We start from the raw sequence: 19907 nt of genomic DNA on the forward strand, positions 1-19907 counted from the left end.
TGCTCTAGCTCACAGATCCTCATTCCCCCCTCACTGACCTACAGTTGCTTGCTCACTCAAAGTCAGTCTGAACCACTCCCCCTCTAGTCACATGCATGGGCTTGCAAGGGGAAAAGTGATTTCTTTGCCAGCTAAAACAATGCTTTCTTGATGACTGCTCTTGATCTAAGAGTTCAGTCTACAGCAGGGAGGCACGGCTGCAGACTTTACAGTCTGAAATGCCATTATTATTTGATGGTGTTATCATCTTGTCATTTAATAGTTCTAATTACCTGCTGGCTCTGTTCCTCCCAAAAACCTCCTGGAGCCGCGTGGACCCCGGCTCCCATCACATAGCCCTGCCCCCTGCGCATCCCAAGCTGTGGTAAACCCGCTTAGGGTGGCTAATAAAAAACACTTCGGGTGAGAATCTAGCGTGTGAATGGGAGCCCCCTGACATTGCTAAAGATTCGGCATGCTGTATCTCTAGCGACAGCCAACACCTGAATGATTTTCGTTCCCCCACACGTCCCGGCTGCTGGAAGCTGCCTCTCCATGCACAGCTTGCCGTGCTGCCTCCCTGCTCCACAGTAACAGATGCATTGCAAACCTTTAGGCTAGCAACCCATCTTTACAGGAGTCGGCCCCAAACTGTTGCCCAAGGGATTGAGTTCCAAATTGAGCAGGCAACGGGGGGTTGTTGAGGAGAAAATGAAGAATGCAAGTTTTTTTTGTTTTTAATACCTAACTTTTTATGGTTGCGTAATATAAATTGCTGTGACTTCACGACCTCTTTTAACCCTTCATAATTATTAGTACTTGTTCGAATCCGATATTGGACTTTTATTGCACTTGTCTTTAGTCTTATGGGCAGCACGGTGGCGTAGTGGTTAGCTCGCTCGCCCTGCAGCGCTGGGTCCCTGGTTCGAGTCCCAGCCAGGGCACTATCTGCAAAGAGTTTGTATGTTCTCTCCGTGTCTGCGTGGGTTTCCTCCGGGCACTCCGGTTTCCTCCCACATTCCAAAAACATACGGATAAGTTAATTGGCTCCCCCTAAAAATTGGCCCTAGACTACAGTACTTACACTACATAATATAGACATATGGCAATGGTAGGGATTAGATTGTGAGCTCCTTTGAGGGACAGTTAGTGACAAGATATATATATATATACATACACTGTACAGCGCTGCGTAATATGTCGGCGCTATATAAATACTAAATAATAATAATAATAATAATAGTCTTCTAATCAGTCACTTGATCCATCTACATGAAGGAAAGTACTCAGTGTGTTGATGGTGGTCCTGATTAAGGGCTCTTTCACATTATGTGCATTGTACTTTTTTAATGCATGTTTTGTAAAACATTTTTCCCATACTTGCATATATGCTGTATGTATGCATTTTTTTCTTATTCTCTTATTGCAAAGAGCATTGTGCCACTATCCTAAAATATGAGCACAATTTAAATCTCTTTAGGGGTCGGATGGAGTAGTTTTCAAGAAGTGGTTGCCATAGAGACTGTATGTAAGCACCCTTGATTTTTTTTAGATAAATAGAACCTGAATATTTCATATCTGCTAGAGTAATTCTATAAAAAAAAAAGAAAAACTGAAAATTGGCATGTGCACATGTATTCACTCCCGTTGTCATGAAGCCCCTAAAGTTTTTGTGCAACCAAATACCTTTAAAAGTCACATAAATAGTGAAATGAAGTCCACTTGTGTGCAATATAAGTGTCAAATGATTTGTCAGTATAAACACATTTTTTCAGAAATGCCCAGAGGCTTCAACACTACTAAGCAAGAGGCACACACCATGAAAGACCAAGGAGCTCTCCAAACATGTCAGGGACAAAGTGGTCGTAAAGTACAAGTCAAGGTCGGATTATAAAAAAAAAAAAATCCAAAGCTTTGAGTATCCCCCGGAGCACCATCAAATCCATCATCTTCCAATGGAAATGACTTGTAGATCACAATAAACCTGCCAAGAGTGGGCCGCCCATCAAAACTCAGAGACCGGACAAGGAGGGCATTAATCAGACCGGCAGCATAGAGACCTGCTGGAGTTCCAGCGTTTAACACTGGAGAGTACAGTATCTGGCCATAGGACCATAATAATCAGTACACTCCATAGTGCTGCATTTTATGGAATATTGGCCAGTAAAAAGCCATTGCTTAATTAGTAAAATAAAAAGGCACATTTTGAATTTGTCAAAAGGCATGTGGGCAACTGCCCTAATGTTTGAAGGAAGGTATTCTGGTCAGATGAGATTAAAATTGAACTTTTTGGCCACCAAGGAAAATGCTATGTCAAGCGCAAACCAAACACATCCCATCACCCTAAAAACACCATTGCTACAGGGAAACATGGTGGTGACTGCATCATACTGTGGGGATGTTTTTCAGCAGCAGGGACTGGGAAACTGTTCTGAGTCAATGGAAAGATGGGTGTTGCTAAATACAAGGACATTCTTGAGCAAAACCTGTCAGTTTGAAAGTGATTTGAGACTGGGACGAAGGTTCACCTCCCAGCAGGACAAGATGGCAAGATCATATAAACTTATCTAATGCCACTTTCATTTGTAATTGCGGAAAAAGGTGGCCCCAAAAAGTACTGACTTTAAGGGGGTGAATATTTATGCACGCTGCAGAGAGACACTCTGTGGCTGCCATCCTGTGTTAGGCGGTCGCAGAGTGATTCAAGTTGTATGTTCTGTCAATGAAATGGTGCAAACTCTCAAACAATCCATTTAATTCCAGGTTGTGAGGCAACAAGACAAGACATGAAAAATGCCAAGGGGGTAAATACCTGTGCATTGCCCGATCCTCTACTCGTACCCCCAGTCTCTGTAATCACTCCTTGAAAAATGTGACTTTCATCTAAAGTACAATTTTCATGCAGGATATTCCTTCCTATCATCCTCCCATTTCCTTCTCTTCCCCACCCCATTTACTCCCTTTAATGGGAGTGATTATAGAGAATAGGAGGAACAAGGAGAGGAACAGTCAGCATTATACTGTAGAGGCATGTGGATCTAGTATAAACATACCCCTGTGTTAACCTTATCAGAGGTATGTGGATCCAGCATAAGCATACCTCTGTGCTTACCTTATCCTTACGGCCCCTTTTACAAGTATGCGCTGTTACCCTGTTTTAGGTGCGTTGCGGCTTGCATGTGCGGACTGATGGGAATCTCAGTGTCACACTTCCTGCCCAGCAGTTAGCACATCACTGAGCAGGGGGCGTCTATGCATATGACCCTGTTGGCGCACTCTGCCGCAGAGTCATATGTTTGTAGTTGTTTTGCGTTGTGGTGGGATGTGGCAGGAGCATCGCGCCCACAACGCAATGCAAAAAACATAGTATAAAACTGGCATTGATGATATGAAAAATCCTATCAAATTTTAATGTTTCTAAAAACTGTCTTCTGTGTATGAAGCAGGGCTGTGGAGTCGGAGTCGAGGAGTCGGAGTCGGGGCAATTTTGGGCACCCGGAGTTGGAGTCGGAGTCGTTGATTTCACAAACTGAGGAGTCGGATGATTTTTTTACAAAATCCACAGCACTGTTAAGTATTAGACTAAGGAGTCGGAGTCGGAAGATTTTTGTACCGACTCCACAGCCCTGGTATGAAGAGTAATTATACAGCACTGGAAATGAGCCCTTAGGCATTGTAGAAGGGAGGTTAGTGTTAGGCAGAGGAAGGGCGCTCGAATCAGATGTTAGTTGATCACCTGTTAGTGTTTTTCTGTGTGGATAAAAGCAGTTTCACTTGGTCGTTAATACGTGTATGTACCGTAATTATTTATGTATACATCAGGTGCTGTATTTGCTTATTGCATAAGCGGTTTCCTGCTTAGAAATGCTGCTGCACATTATTTATTGTTTTACTGACCAAAAATACATAGTTGTGGCTTATCATGTACGGTAATTCATTTAATTTTAGCAGTGTTTTAATTTCCTTAGATCCTTTGCATATACATACCATGGCAGAAATCACAACTCTGTACTGTAAATAAAATACAAACTCACAGCACAAAAAAAAAAAATATTAATAGCACACACAAACACTTATTTTTCCCATACATGCTGGCCTCCATATTATGTTATATTTAGCCCTGGTAAGCTAAAAATACTCTGTTGGATGATACATTCCCCTAAACATATGTCATAAATCCATATGCTCTCACACTGTCTGTGGACTGGGGTATTTTAACATGTGAGCTCAGTACATGTGAGCTCTCATTAGTGGGCTCCATAGCTATAATCCTATATTTCTCAGGCAAACAAACCGTTGCTGTTTTAAATTTTAAGAGAAAGTTTAGATTCAGTGTGTTTACATTGGCACCCTAAAAATGTTGACACCTTCTTCAGACACACATCTTGTGTAAAAACCATAATCTCAGCACAGCGTACATACAATTGGACATCACAAGGAGGCACATAGATTTTTTTATTTCTACAAGTCATTAAAGCGGGACTGAAATGTTATAAAAAAATAAGAATTTCACTTACCTGGGGCTTCTGCCAGCCCCCTGCAGCCGACCTGGGCCCACAACATGACATACCGATTCCTTCGTTCCGCTGCCGCGGCTCACTTTTTTCCCGTAATGAAGGTCGACTTCTAGGCAGTAGGTGAAAATCTCTGCAGCGCCTCCTGCCGAAGGGAGCGTGAACGAGGATGTGCGCGGCCAGGCGCAGTGGGCACCGCCTACAAGAAGTGAAAGTGAGCTGTGGCGGGGGAACGGAAGACCGGTATGTCATGTCGCAGCAGGCACAGGTCCGTTGCAGGGGGCTGGCAGAAGCTCCAGATAAGTGAAACACTTTTTTTTAAGGACTTTTCAGTTCCTCTTTAAGATGTAATCAGTAGAATTATACATCAAATCCATATATGGTTCATGTTGGCCAATCACTAAAATAGTGTATAGTTATCTATGACAGATAAATTAAACTTACTGTGTCTCTAGGGGGTACTTACAGTATCTCATAAGGGGAAGCCATTGGTTCATAAAAAGGCTTCCCCTTCCTCCTCAGCAGAGGGGATTCAGCAATGGGACCCCCAAAGATCCAATTGTCAGGGCTTGTTGGCGCAGTAGCAGCTTTCCGATAACCACAGCAATCCATTGGCCTGCCTGCGCAGGTGCACTAGCGGCATTCCGCCGGAGTCCGATCGGGTCCACTCTACTGCACAGGCACGAGCAGTCTTAAGTTTATTTTCGCTTCAGATTTTCGTGAAGTTGCGTCTTTGGCAAGAAAGTTGCACTGCTATCAGAAGCTCTGTTGGATTGTTGTTAATGGTGAACCTGTGTACAGCAAAGTCCCTGCTATCCGGGACTCGGGCATCCAGATGTCTCAACTAACTGGCATGTCTGAGGGGATAACGGGGGCAGAACTCTTATGGTTTGAAGAGCAGAAATAACTTACTGATCCTCCAGCTGCCATCTTCTACACATCTTGTAGCTACTAGTGGCTTTCTGGCATACATGCATGCATGGCCCCCGGCGTGTCACCTGACCCCATGCAGTTCAGGTGATATGCCGGGAGCCGTACAAAGGACGCATGTTAATGTTAATTTAGCATTGGTTCGAGCAATCAGCAAGTTCATGTATCTAGGATCAGGCAATGCCCACCTGTGCCGGGTACCGGGGACTTTGCTGTATATTTATTTGCAGACAGAGTTTGTCGTTTCTGCCACATAAAGCACTGTGGGACATTTCTGCACACAAGAAGCCCTGTCAGTCGAATAGATATCTATCAAAGGTCTGTGCAGGCGCTCAACATATAAAATCAAAATAAAATAACCTAAAATAACAGCCAGTTCAAGTCTATTTTTGTATCTTCAACAGGATTGTGCATCCAAAGCAATCCACACTGGGTACTCTCACCAAATAGGATGGCTGATTTAAATTACAGATCAGCATAAACAGCATGTCAGTGGCATCTCGTAGTACACTGTCTCTGTGTTGGATCTAAAACTCAAGCAGAACAAGCAGACATAGCGTGATCCAGCTTCAACCATAAACAAGGTGTCATCACTCAGCCCCACACGTGTATAGGTGTCTGAACTTCACAAACCCATCACCAGCACTCAGAGTGGTACTGTTGTACGCTCACCAGAGACAAGTGCTCACAACCACATTTTGAAATTTCTAGTCGAATAGATATGTGTGCAGGTCTCATAACTAAACAATGTTCCATTCTGTGCTGGCTTATTAAGAGAGCTTTTTAGTGTGGCTGCTTTTAAATTGAGTGTTTGCTGATCTGTTGAGGGGTTTAGGGAATATCTCCATCAAGCTATAATGCTTGTGGCAGAAAAGTTCTACTGAAGACCCTCAGATGAGGGTTGTAGATGGGACCTAGCCCCCTGCTGGTTGTACTTGAAAGGTACTCCAGCGGGTGTTTCTGTCCGTTGTGTCAGAACAAATCCAGTTGCACCTTATAGCTAGGCTGAAGATGACAGATTTCTGTGTTGGGGATGGAAACTGCCATTCTTGAGGTATGGGAGTCAGACTGTAGAATTGTAAATTATTTTCTCGAATTTATATGTTGGTATCCAGAAGTTTAAGATGGCTTACTTTAAGTTTTTGATAGTAGGATAGAAATCGTTGAGATATCTGTGGAACTCATGAAGGTCTTTCTCACTTGCACACCAAATGATCAAAGTTAAAACTTGTAGGCCAGTGACCTAGGGCCAGTGGGACTTGCACTGCTTGAACTAGGGCTTTAAATCAAACTGTAAGACTCATATGACTGGAATGATGAGTGTAATTTGCCTTCTTAAAACAGAAGGTAATTGTGATAATTCAGCTTTAAAGAGACTCCGTAACAAAAATTGCATCCTGTTTTTTATCATCCTACAAGTTCCAAAAGCTATTCTAATGTGTTCTGGCTTACTGCAGCATGTTCTACTATCACCATCTCTGTAATAAATCAACTTATCTCTCTCTTGTCAGACTTGTCAGCCTGTGTCTGGAAGGCTGCCAAGTTCTTCAGTGTTGTGGTTCTGTGATGCATCTCCCCCCTCCAAGCCCCTCTCTGCACACTGCCTGTGTATTATTTAGATTAGGACAGCTTCTCTCTTCTCTCTTATCTTTTACAAGCTGGATAAATCCTCCTCTGAGCTGGCTGGGCTTTCACATACTGAGGAATTACATACAGGCAGAGCTGTCTGCACTCTGCAGGAAGAAACAGCCTGACACTTCAGTGGAAGATAGCTGCAGGGGGAAAGAAACACACAAATGATCTCTTGAGATTCAAAAGGAAGGGTGTATACAGCCTGCTTGTGTATGAATGTATTTTCTATGTGTGGACATACTGTACATCAACCTACTTCCTGTTTTGGTGGCCATTTTGTTTGTTTATAAACAAACTTTTTAAAACTGTTTTTAACCACTTTTAATGCGGCGAGGAGCGGCGAAATTGTGACAGAGGGTAATAGGAGATGTCCCCTAACGCACTGGTATGTTTACTTTTGTGCGATTTTAACAATACAGATTCTCCAACTCCAGTGAAAATAATGTAGTAAAAGAAGTGCTTCATTTTTTACCATAATTATGTATAAATGATTTAGTCAGTGTTTGCTCATTGTAAAATCTTTCCTCTCCCAGATTCACATTCTGACATGTATTACATGGTGACATTGTTACTGTGGGCAGGTTATGTAGCTGCTCCTAGCTGTTTTGGCTGTTAGAGACAGCTGTAAACCGCTATTTCCTGTCTGTGAACCTTGTTACATTGTAACAAACTGCCAAAAGTACCGCGGTCCCAGAGCTTCTTGTAGGAGGGGTTTCAGCACAAAATCAGTCATACAGCGCCCCCTGATGGTCTGTTTGTGAAAATCATTATATTTCTCATGTAAAAGGGGGTATCAGCTACTGATTGGGATAAAGTTCAATTCTAGGTTGGAGTTTCTCTTTAAGTGAGCAACTGTCGTTTCCCATGAGGCATCACTCCTGAATATGCAATTTATCTCTTTATGCCCCTGAAGCCAGGCTCACATCCAGAACAGCTGGTGTATAGCAAGCCTATAGCTTATACATTTTAGAGAGCCACATCAACCCAACATGCAAACAGCCTGTTTCAGATTTTCTGATCCTCATCAGTGCATGGCAGGGACTGCTGGCACATCTGCCTGTTGATGTATTAATTTATGCTATACTACAAACAAATGTAAAATTTTGATTGTCATTAGCTCAATTCCCATGAATGGACATCTTTCCTTGTATTTATATTTTCTCCAATTAATTGCAGAAAAGCAGTCTGAGATATGTCACTCTGAGACCTGGGCTTAAAGTGTACCATTAACAAAGACCAAAAAAACAAAACATTATACATACCTGGGGCCCCCTTCAGCCTGATCGCTCCCTTGACGCGGTTCTCCAGTGTCTGCAGACTCTGCAATCTGGCCTGGTAGATTGGTAAGTCGAGGCCCGTGGGTGCAGGCACAGTGTGGCCGAGTGCACTCCCCCGTCTTGCTCCCGTGACTGGGAACATTCTGCGCCTGCACAGTAGTACTGCGAAGGTGCAGGGGCCCCCACGCGAGCGCAATGGGGGAGCATGCGTTGGTCGTACTGCACATGCGCGGTAGGCCTCAGACTCCAGCAGTTACTGGGCCGATTTGTGGAGGCAGCTGAGGAGGACAGCAAGGGACTAATCAGTGCAAAGGGGGCTGAAGGAAGCCCCATTTATGTATAAAACGTTTTTATTTCTCTGTCTCTGGTTTCCGTTAAGATTTTTTTTTCCAGTAATGGTTAAAGGGCTGTATACACAATAGACTTGTCACCTGAAATGATTGTTCTTGATTGTTGTGGATAAAAGAACTTTCAGAAATTAGACTTGCAAGCTAGCAAAATCATTACTTGTCACCTTTTCCCTGACAATCTGCTGGCAGCCTGTCACAGTCCTGTATGCTGGCCTAGCTCAAGCTGAATGTACAGTCCTGAGTGAGGAAAAATGTTGCCAGTTTTGTAAATTACCACATAAGAGGAAACATGGCCAGAAGGCAATTAGAGTTGGGAACTGCAGATTGTTGAGTGATTTGCTAGCTACCAAAAAGGATTGTTAGTTCCCAAATAACCCCTGCAGATTTGTAGATGTTGGTACATGGATATTTGCATATCTGGTGAATTTCTCACTCCTCTGTAGGACTGTGGTAGGAGAGGAGAGGAGGAAAGGAAGCAGGAGGCTACCTACTGCTTGCAGAGATAAAACCATCAGCCAAACATTCTGCAGTAGCTAGATGTTAGTGTACCCATGTTTCATCAATCTCCAATGATCTCCGCCTGACCGCCCCACACATTTTTCATTCCCATGCACACCTACAGGACTTTTCAAGAGCAGCCCCCACCCTATGGATCTCCATCCAATCCCTCCTCAGACTCACCCCTTCCTTCAATACCTTCAAGCCATCAAAGCCATCAAAACACACTTCTTTAAAATGGCCAACCCCCTTCTCCCCCCCCCACACCCACCCCCCATCTATCACACTTTAACCACTTGAGGACCGCAGTATTAAACCCACCTAAAGACCAGGCCATTTTTCACAAAAAGGCCACTGCAGCTTTAAGGCCTCGCTGCAGGGCCGCACAACTCAGCACACAAGTGATCCCCCCCTTCCCTTTTCTCCACACCAACAGCTCTCTGTTGGTGGGGTCTGATCGCTCCCCCAATGATTTATAAATATTTGTTTTATTTTTAAATAATTTTTTTGCAGTGGCCCCTCCCTCCCCCCGCTAGCTTATCACTGTGATCGCTGTCATAGTCTTTAGCTTCAGCCTATGACAGTGGATCACCCCTGAGCCTCTGGAGGGGACAGCCGTGTCACACGGCTGTCCCCAGTACAGCGCTGCCTTAGATCGCAGTGCTGTACAGGGTTATTAAAAAGTCTCCGAGCAGCGATCGCCGCTGGGAGACTGATGGCAGAGTGTGTGCGATCTTCTGCAATCCCCACCACAAGGATCTATCGGCGATAGGCGGTACTGGGGCTACCGCCGCGTGCACGCCCATCGGCATGATGCAGTTGGCAAGAGGTTAACTCTCAGCCGTACACCCTTTCCACAGCCCTACCTTATGTCTTCCTCCCCTCCCCTTTAGATTGTAAGATTTTGGGAGGGTCTCGCCCCCTCCACTTTAATGTGTCCTTCTTGATCTTGCAACCCCACCAATGACGCCCTTCCCATGGACTAACTTGAAGTGCTTGGTCTCTGTTAAATTGCATGATCATGCATCTTATACCGTTTCCATGTATAAACTTGTGCTATGTCGTAGAACTGTGTGGCACCCCTTGTTTACATTGCATGTATCCCTATTTTTTATTTAGCACTGCATAATATGTTGAGGCTTTACAAATGGAATAAATAATAATATCAAGCTCAGAAGATGGGATACCTTCACAGATGACAGACTGTTGGCTAAAATGATTCTGAATGTCTATACAAACCTTAAAGACTGCCTGAACCGAAGATCAGGTACAAAATTAGAAACTTACCTGAAGAGAGGGAAGCCTCAGGACCCTATTGAGGCTTCCTTCCCTGCTGTGTTGTCCCCCGTCGCTGAGCGTGGCCCCCCAGAAGAATAGCGACAATGCATTGTTGCAAAACCTATCAAGACCAAGCAGATCTTCTTCCTCCTGTGTGGCCACGCAATGGCCGACCCAGCCCACCCGTGCATGCACAGTAAGCTGGAGCCGCGGGCACCGCTGTGGACGGACTCGCTTGGCCTCGCATCAGGAAGGAAAGCGGCACAGCCACAATATGGAGGTGGCCACGCTCAGCAACAGGTGGCTACAGATCAGCACGGGAAGTCTCAGTAGGATCCTGAGTCTTCCCTTTCTAGGTATGTCTCCGATTTTGATCTTTCCAGAAACCTCTGACAGATCTCTAATTGGGGGTTTGTTACTGTGGGTCTGCCACTCGGTCTACATGGCATGCGCCTGTTATTAAGATCTGGCAGTGTGTAGATTTTGCTTGTGAAAAGTATATAGTAGTCTGTGGAATGTGCATGTTAGTAGTGTTTGCTTGTCACTGGCATTTCCTTTTCAATAGAATCTGCCTGTCAGCTGTTTCTTCCTGCCAGGTTGCCAGCACTATTTTCTTGTCAGTGGTCAGTCTCTGCCAGCGGTCACAGTGCAATCACAGCCTCTGTACCAGAAAAATGACAAATGACAGTTGTCACAATGTGTGTAGCTTGGCAGTGGTCACTCAGTTTCATATAAAATCAGTATATATTTGGAGGTGGAGCATGGGTAGTATAATGGGACTGGACTGTTTGCTTGCTGTGCTTCAGTCCACACCATGTTGTGCTTCAGTCCTTTCTGGGTGGCTGAATATTTCCTGAAGAAATGCTGTGGACTGCAGAGAAAAAAAATGAAAAAACTTTTGTACAGGTCAGAATAAATAGGACCTTAAAGCCATGTGTGAGATTTCCTGTTTGTGAGATAGGGCACGATTCCACTAGAGCGGCGCACGTCTGCGAGACGCGAGCCGGCTCTTCCGGGTCTGCAGGGAAAGCACACGAATCCCATCAGCCGTGCCATGCACGGCTATGAGATCCACAGCCTCCCGCTCCGATTCGGATGGAAAAGCCGGCCGAATCGCTAGCGGTAGCGATTCGGCCGGCGTTACCATTGCACCCTATGGTAGAGTTTCCCCGCACTATTCGCCTGCGGGGAAACTCTGTGGATTCGCGTCGGTTTCCGCTCAAGTGGAAACGCGCCCACACTCTTTGGCCTTATGGTTCTGACTCCTCTAGTTCTACTTTAAAGCCTCTTTCACACTTCAACTGTTGGGACATGTGGAGCACATTTGGCACATCGTGGCACTGAAGCAATGATAGCCCTATGGGACAATCATATTGATCATGGTACGATGGGTACTGACGCAGTAACGCACTGCATGCAGTGCAATAACAGTACAAGGTAAGCGTTTCCACCAGAAGTAAGGCATTCTCGAATGGCACTATATGCCTCATTGTATGGCCACACCTCACTGTTAACGTGCAGTGCGCCCTTTCAAGAGCAGTTGCCATTGAAGAGCAATCACATCACAATGGCAAGTAACAAGTGTGAAAGGGGCCTCACTGGTTCAAATGAACTTGTTCTGAATATTGACGTTTAACAATGGCCATAAGATGTTCTGTTGTTTAACGATGCACCATTACTTGTATTTAAGTTAACATACTGTACTTCTGTTTTTTGTTTTTTTTTAATGCTATTTTGGTCAATTTGTTCATTGGCTTTGCACATGTTTTTCCTTCTTTCCTTAGATGGTCTCCAGGACTCCGTATAAAGATAATTGGCTATTGATTATGTTGTGTTTTGAGTGCATTTATTCTCTGTGTAGGAAGATGAGATTATTATCTTCAAAAACATAGCAAGATGCACTCAGATAATTGTGTGAAATGTAGTGCTTTGCTTCCGCCAATTCATCTCTATATGTCTATTGATCACTTTATTTTCATTCAGAGTGCCACCAATGATTATCAGCAGGAATATATGATAGCTCGATCTATACTGTAGGCTCAAATATTTGCTATCTGGAACACGTATTTTTAGTTGCGTCAAGGCTGCATTTTTTTATGTAATCTGTGTCATTAAAAACAATATGGTACCCAAGAAGAATAAAGTAACACCATGTGATTTAGATCTTTTGAAGTCCACGAGCTGACAAAACAGTATAATATTGGTCTGTCTTTTTCCCCTGTTTCCGTTTGGAAAATACTCCTTTCACTTTCTGCCAGATATGGGCCCTGGGTGTCACCAGGAGAGGAAGTACATGAAGTTCCACTAACAGAGGCACAGGCAGCTGTAAAATCAGCAAAACTTGTCCCACAGTGTTTACTGCCACTAATGGAGAGGCTTGCTTACCACCCCTCTCCTATCAACACCTGTTACCAGGACAGAAAAATAAAGAGAAATTTCCAAAACAGAACAGACTGGGATCTGAGCCCAGCTATGGTTTTAACCTTTCACCAAAAAAACAAACGTAAAAAATAGTTTGATTTTTGCAAGAGGGCACACACCTACTAAATCTTTCTGGGAAGGTTTTAGCTTGTACTGCGACTCCCAGAAAATAAGACATTAATTAATTTTTCCTTCAAAGTATGTGCTATGGCTTATTTTAGGGGAGGTCTTATGTTTTGTTTAGGTAGCCAGATGCCTCTTTAGTGTTAATAGCCAGACCCCACTTAAATCGGACCCAAACCAAAAACATTTTTAATTCAAAATATTTAGTTGCACCACTCTGATACATACAAAGATAAATAAACACTCCTTCAAGCCTATGAGCATTTCAGTGCATGCTTTTCACCCTTCTCTTTTCTTAACTAGAGTTATACAGGTGGCAGCCATTAGCAATTCCTCCTTTGCTGGACACCATCTACTCCACCAGTTTGCCGGATTATTTGCCGGCAATATGAAACCAAGGGGAGGGGTTCCTCCAATAAATGTAAAATAGTTTATATTTGTCATCATGCACCTGAAAAAAGGCTGCTATTTATCATTATAATTTAGAAAATAGATTTTATTTCTGAAATCTTGTATTTTTAATTTGGGTCCACCTTTAAGTGTATATAGCCAGATCCCTCTTTAGTGTATAAAGCTAGAGCCCTTTTTAGTGTATATAGCCAGACCCCCCTTTAGTGTATATAGCCAGATCCCCCTTTAATGCATATAGCCAGAACCCTCTTTTAAAGTATATAGCCAGATCCCCCTTGTATGTAGCCAGTGCATATAGCCAGACTCCCTTTGTATATAGCCATATTCTCCTTGTATATAGCCAGATCCCCCACCCCCTGCACCACCCACTTTACTTCCTCTGCTCCTGGCCCCCTCCTTAACCCCCTTGGCGGTATGAAAAATACCGCCAGGGGGCAGCGCAGCAGTTTTTTAAAAATTTTTTTTTTTTTAAATCATGTAGCGAGCCCAGGGCTCGCTACATGATAGCCGCTGCTCAGCGGCATCCCCCCGCCCGCTTCGATCGCCTTCGCCGATCTCCAATCAGGAAATCCCGTTCAAAGAACGGCGGCGGCGGCGATCGGGGTGCTGGCGCAGCTAGCAAAGTGCTAGCTGCGTCCAGCAAAAAAAAAATTATTTAAATCGGCCCAGCAGGGCCCGAGCGGCACCCTCCGGCGGCTTACACCGTGTCACACACGGGGTTACCGCTAAGGAGGTTAAGAAAGTCTTGATCCCCCTGCTTCTTATGTCCTGTATAATTCACACCACAGATCAATGGTGGAGGCAGCTAATGTATTACTTCCTGTATTACTGTTTACTTCCTGTATAGGCCGGTGCTGTTACTGGACAACATGAGCTGCCGTCACTGCTGATCTGCGACGTGAATTATGCTGGGCATAAGCAGCAGGTCGAATCTGGACTTTCTTAAAGAGAAACTGTCACGAAATTCTTAAAATTTTAAACACAAATTTTAAATAAGAAGTACATTTCTTCCAGAGTAAAATGAGCCATAAATTACCTTTCTCCTATGTTGCTGTCACTTATAGTAGGTAGTAGAAATCTGACATTACCAACAGGTTTTGGCTTAGTCTATCTCTTTATGGGGGATTCTTAGCATGGCCTTTTTCCTTTATAAAGACATTCCCTGAAAAAGATTTATACAAAGATGCTGGCCAGCCTCCCTGCTCGCTGCACACTTTTTTGGCAGTTGGACACAGCAACTGCCATTCACTAAGTGCGTTTAAAAATAAAAACCATGAGAATCCCACATGAGTTACTTTGCTTCTGATGTACTGACACAAAGTAAGGTACTTTGGTGCTTTGTTTGCTTGGTTGTTTACATGTGATTTAAGAGGAGGGGGGGAGGAACTTAACCTTTTGATTGTCATGGGTGGGTAACCACCTAATAGTATAAATTTGATGTGCACTATGTGGTGTATTGTTTGTTTGCACTGTCTGAAGAAGGGGACCCGCCGCGGCCCTGAAACAATTGTTACATATATGTGCTGATGAAGCAATAAACAGAATTATTTGCATCCTGAAGCTGGTGTGCTAGCCTGGACCTACACTTGACTGTTACATAATTGGTGCCTGGGCTTAGCACCTACACGCTATGCCTACCCCTTGGGTAAGGTGTGCCACCTCTACGATCTTCTGCTTTCAAAATATATGCTAGGGATTATTTTCAGGAGAGGTCTCAAATTCGGGGAAACACGATAAAAGTGTGGTGCAGGAAGTGACCAGATTTAGTTGACATCAACTAATCCAGTTGCATCAATATGGACAAAAGCTCAAGATCTGCAGCTGGATGCCCACTTAGGTCTAGGAAAGCACCTGTGCCCAGACTGAGGCTTTTTGAAATCTGGCAGTAGATTAAATTTGTAGATATTCACAATTTAAATGCGCAGCTTCAAGCCTGACACATATTAATGTCCTTCAAGATACAAAAAAATATATACCGGTATTCATTTATTTCTCAAATCTTTCATTAATTCTCTGATCTGGATTCAGTGTATCTTCAAATCCAGTCAATAGCACTGAAAGCCTCTGTCCGGCTAGACATTTAGTAACTAGATGCCTACCTTTATGTCCGAAATGATTACCAATCTCAGGCTGGCCATACACTTATAGCAGGGGTCTCAAACGCAATTTACCTGGGGGCCGCAGGAGGCAAAGTCAGGATGAGGCTGGGCCGCATAAGGGATTTCACAATCAGCAGCTCCCGCAAAATCCACCCCCAAATTCACACTGAAGCGAACTATTTTGCCTATTTTACCTTATAGTTTGCTTCAGTGCTCCCATTACAAGTAGTCCGCCGTGTCCCCGCAAAACGAAGGCTGCAGAGCCCTCAAATTGCCCAATGGGCAATCCGCCGGCATTTCCTGGAAGGGGCAGAGCTTTCAGCTTCAGCTCTGCCCCTCCTGACGTCAATCGCAGCGCATCGCCGCCTCTGCCCGTCCCTCTCACTCTTCCTTCATAGAGAGGGGCGGGGAGAGGCGGCGATCCATGCGGCGATTGACGTCAGGAGGGGCAGAGCTGACGCTGAAAGTTCTGCCCCTTCCAGGAAATGCCGGCGGATTGCCCCCCGGGCGATTTGGGGGCTCTGCAGCCCTCGTTTAGCGTCGGGGATGCGGTGGACTACTTGGGAGCACTGAAGCGAACTATAAGGAAGCTTTTGCCAGCGCGGGCCACAAAATATTGTATCGAGGGCCGCAAATGACCCGCGGGCCGCGAGTTTGAGACCCCTGCTTATAGATTTCCACCTAATTTCCAAAACAATTAATTCCTTTCTGAAAAAAATGGATTCAGAAGCAATTGATTCCTACCAAACACGGCACATCAATTTCCAATAGAATGCTACAGGGAATGTATAGGAAATTGATCGGACTGCAGAGTTACATTGTTTGATTCAGTGCAAAGCCGTAGGCCATCGATCTGCCAATGCTCTTGCCCTGCCCACAATTGATTTGCATTTTCCATCATGTCTGATCAATACTTCTGATCATTTTTTGGTCAGAATCAATTTGACATTTTAGGCTATTGATTCCCAGCAGATGAATCAAATCTGCAAGGAATCGAATGAGAAAATCGATGAGTGGATGATCACCATTAGTGTAACATACGGTAGCATAAAAAAAGTCCCACATGTCCAAACTCTTACCACTAAGTTTGACAAGTACTTAGTGTTTTGTTTTTGTTATTTGTTTTTACTGTTATACTGAAGGACATCTAGTTAATAAAATGTTTGACTAAACAGGACTTTTCAGCCAGAATGTTATGAAATGTAAGAGCCTTCTCCTAAGAGAGAATGCAATTTTTCTTTTTAATCCAAGTTCTTCTGTTTCAGATTTCCTGTAGTTTCTTATCACATAAAGAGAAAGAGAGGGTTGAAAAGACCATGTTCTGATGTATACTTGTTTAGGGAGAGCACAGTTCCTGTGCAGACAGTAGGGTTCCGGTACACATTCTTGATTGCATAATGTTATATAACGTGATAGTGTTATTCTTATAGTCTGTTTATATACCAATTAACTCAGAGCCGGGACAAGGTCCTCCAGCACCCAAGGCTGAGACACCAAAGTGCGCCCCTCCATCCCTCCCACCCCAGCCGTCACACACTGATTGCTATTAGACTAAGAGGCGCCACAGGGCCCACAACCTCCCCAACACCTTAATCTCTAGTTATCTGGCTTGCAGTCACTGCCATGTATCCCCTTTTCTTATTTCTTTCTGCTTCAAACACAATTAGGAATGACAGCTGAATGAATTCTGCGCCCCCTCCTACACTGCGCCCTGAGGCTGGAGCCTCTCCAGCCTATGCCTCGGCCCGGCCCTGAATTAACTTATCTGTATATTTTTGGGATGTGGAAGGAGACCAGAGTGCCTGAAGGAGACCCATGCAAACGTGTTGCCCAGTTTTGAACCTGAGACCCCTATTGCAGCCAGACAGGTTTGCTTTCCACGACCCCAGTGTGCCACGCAGCAGCAGAAAGTGTGAGCTTTTATTGTGCAACAGATGGTTGGTAATCCCGTGTCTCCTGGGATATTGCCACAGCCGGTTTGTAACCTATGAGGAAACGGGCTAAAATTGTGTGTCATCTCACCATCACCATTCCACTGTGCCACAAACACACACTTCAGTGCCTGTGTGTGGTGAGGGTGAGAGGCAATGAAACAGGAACAACTTAAAAAGTAGATTTAAAAAAAAAAAAAAAAAAAAAAAAACGTGGGAAATCTAAAAATGTAATTGTTAGGAGAAACAAGGCAGATGCAATTCTTTATCTCATCATTTTATTTTCACCTTGTGTTTTTTTTTTAAGGAGAACTGTAGTGAGAGGTATATGGAGGCTGCCATATTTATTTCCTTTTAAGCAATACCAGTTGCCTGGCAGCCCTGCTGATCTATTTACCTGAAGTAGAGGCTGAATCACACCAGAAACAAGCATGCAGCTAATCTTGTCATATCTGTCAAAGTTGTCAGAAAAATCTACTGCTTGCTTGTTCAGGGTCTATGGCTGAAAGTATTAGAGGCAGAGGATCAGCAGGATAGCCAGGTAACTGGTATTTCTTAAATGGAAATAAATATGGCAGCCTCCACACACCTCTCTCTACAGTTCTCCTTTAAGGGGGTTGGGGTGGAACTTGGGCAGGGTAGGATGTGTGCAATTTCCAGACAGGCCCTATGGTTAGAAATTCTACCCCTGAACTGTATTTCTGTGAAGGTTGTCAATTTTCATTTTTTTTTTTGTATGTACAACCACTATCGCCACTTTAAAGGACAACTGTAGTGAGAGGTATATGGAGGCTGCCATATGTATTTCCTTTTAACCTCCTTAGCGGTCTGGACGAGCTCAGCTCGTCCATTACCGCCGGAGGGTGTAGCTCTTTTGATGAAATAAAAAGGAGCACACGCAGCTGGCACTTTGCCAGCCGCGTGTGCTACCTGATCACCGCCGCGGCGCGGCGATCCGCCGCGTGCAGCGGCGAAAGAGGGTCCTCCCAGTCGCCCAAGCCCAGCGTAGCCGGAACAAACAGTTCTGGCCAGCGCTAAGGGCTGGATCGGAGGCGGCTGACGTCAGGACGTCGTCACTCCGCTCGTCGCCATGGCGACGAGGTAAGCGAAACAAGGAAGGCTGCTCATTGCGGCCTTCCTTTTTACTTCTGATCGCCGGAGGTGATCAGAAGAACGCATCCGGAGCGCCCTCTAGTGGGCTTTCATGCAGCCAACTTTCAGTTGGCTGCATGTAATAGTTTTTTTTTAATTAACAAAAAACCCTCCCGCAGCCGCCCTGGCGATCTTAATAGAATGCCAGGGAGGTTAAGCAAAGCCAGTTATCTGTCTGTCCTGCGGATCCTCTGCCTTTAATACTTTCAGCCTTAAGGTGACCATACACTTATAGATTTGCAGCAGATTTGACCATCAGATAGATCTCGGGCAGATGCCTGTCAAGTCCAGTCTGACAGGAATCTTATCTGATGTGTGCTACACACTAGGAACAGATTTCCAATAGATTTCAGAGCGAAATCTATTGGAAATCGATCTGAATGCATTTTTGGACTATTAGATCCAATGCAACTGTATGGGCAGCAGATCGACCTAGATTTTCCATCCTGTCAGATAGATCAAATCCATCAAAAGCGGCCACTAATCGATCGAATGTAGAATTTGATAGAATCGATTTGTGATCGATCGATGGCTGAAATCGACCAGTGTATGGGCCCCTTTAGACCCTGAACAAGCATGCAGCAGATCAGGTATTTCTGACATTTTTATCAGATCTGACAAGATTAGCTGCATGCTTGTTTCTGGTGTGATGCAGGCACTACTTCAGCCAAATAGATCAGCAGGGCTGCCAGGCAACTGGTATTTCTTAAAAGGAAATAAATATGGCAGCATAAATATACCTCTCACTAAAGTTCTTCTTTAACTATGGGTACAACTTAGCTTTTATTAGATAATTTAAAATGTGTTTGAACTAGACCTATATAAATTGTAAGATGTGATAAAAAAAAACTCACACCCAATAAAACCAGCCAAGGTGAAGGGACTATTATATATCATCCCGAGATGAGGTTTTGAATCATAAGCAGTCACTGCAAGACATTGAATTACAAGTGTTACATTTCGATGGTCTCCCATACATCTCAGGATGGGATCTAATAATCCCTATGAGCGCAAAAAAAGGCTCACCCTGCTATTTCCCGGCAGCGTAGAATACTAGTCCCCCTCCAGGCCGCAGTAGACTCGGGTAAGATGCAGTTCGGTTTCACGCTATTTATCTGTCTTGATCCCTATACCCACCTGGCTTTTATTGATTGGGTTTTTTTCAGCACTTTTTGCACTTTATGTGTATCTAGTCCAAATGTATTTTACCGGTATATTATCTAATTAATTAGAGCTATGTTTTATCCGTAGAGTGGACAATAGTCATTGTACGTATTAAAATAATTAAGTGTCTGATACTGGCCTGTAAACT

General features: G+C 44.1%; 1 protein-coding gene and 1 long non-coding RNA gene across 4 annotated transcripts in view; one reads left to right on the forward strand and one right to left on the reverse strand.

The window, feature by feature from the left end:
• Positions 1-19907, forward strand: part of C7H7orf50 (chromosome 7 C7orf50 homolog) — a 553489-nt gene that overhangs the window by 85943 nt on the left and 447639 nt on the right. The gene's annotated exons all lie outside the window — the stretch shown is intronic.
• LOC137525628 (uncharacterized) lies at positions 11162-14616 on the reverse strand. Its single transcript, XR_011022963.1, has 2 exons — positions 14450-14616; positions 11162-11329 (listed from the first exon to the last, which is right to left on the reverse strand). It is a non-coding gene; the product is annotated as an uncharacterized lncRNA (long non-coding RNA).

Source organism: Hyperolius riggenbachi, chromosome 7, assembly GCF_040937935.1.
Source record: "Hyperolius riggenbachi isolate aHypRig1 chromosome 7, aHypRig1.pri, whole genome shotgun sequence".
Lineage (NCBI taxonomy): Eukaryota > Metazoa > Chordata > Amphibia > Anura > Hyperoliidae > Hyperolius > Hyperolius riggenbachi.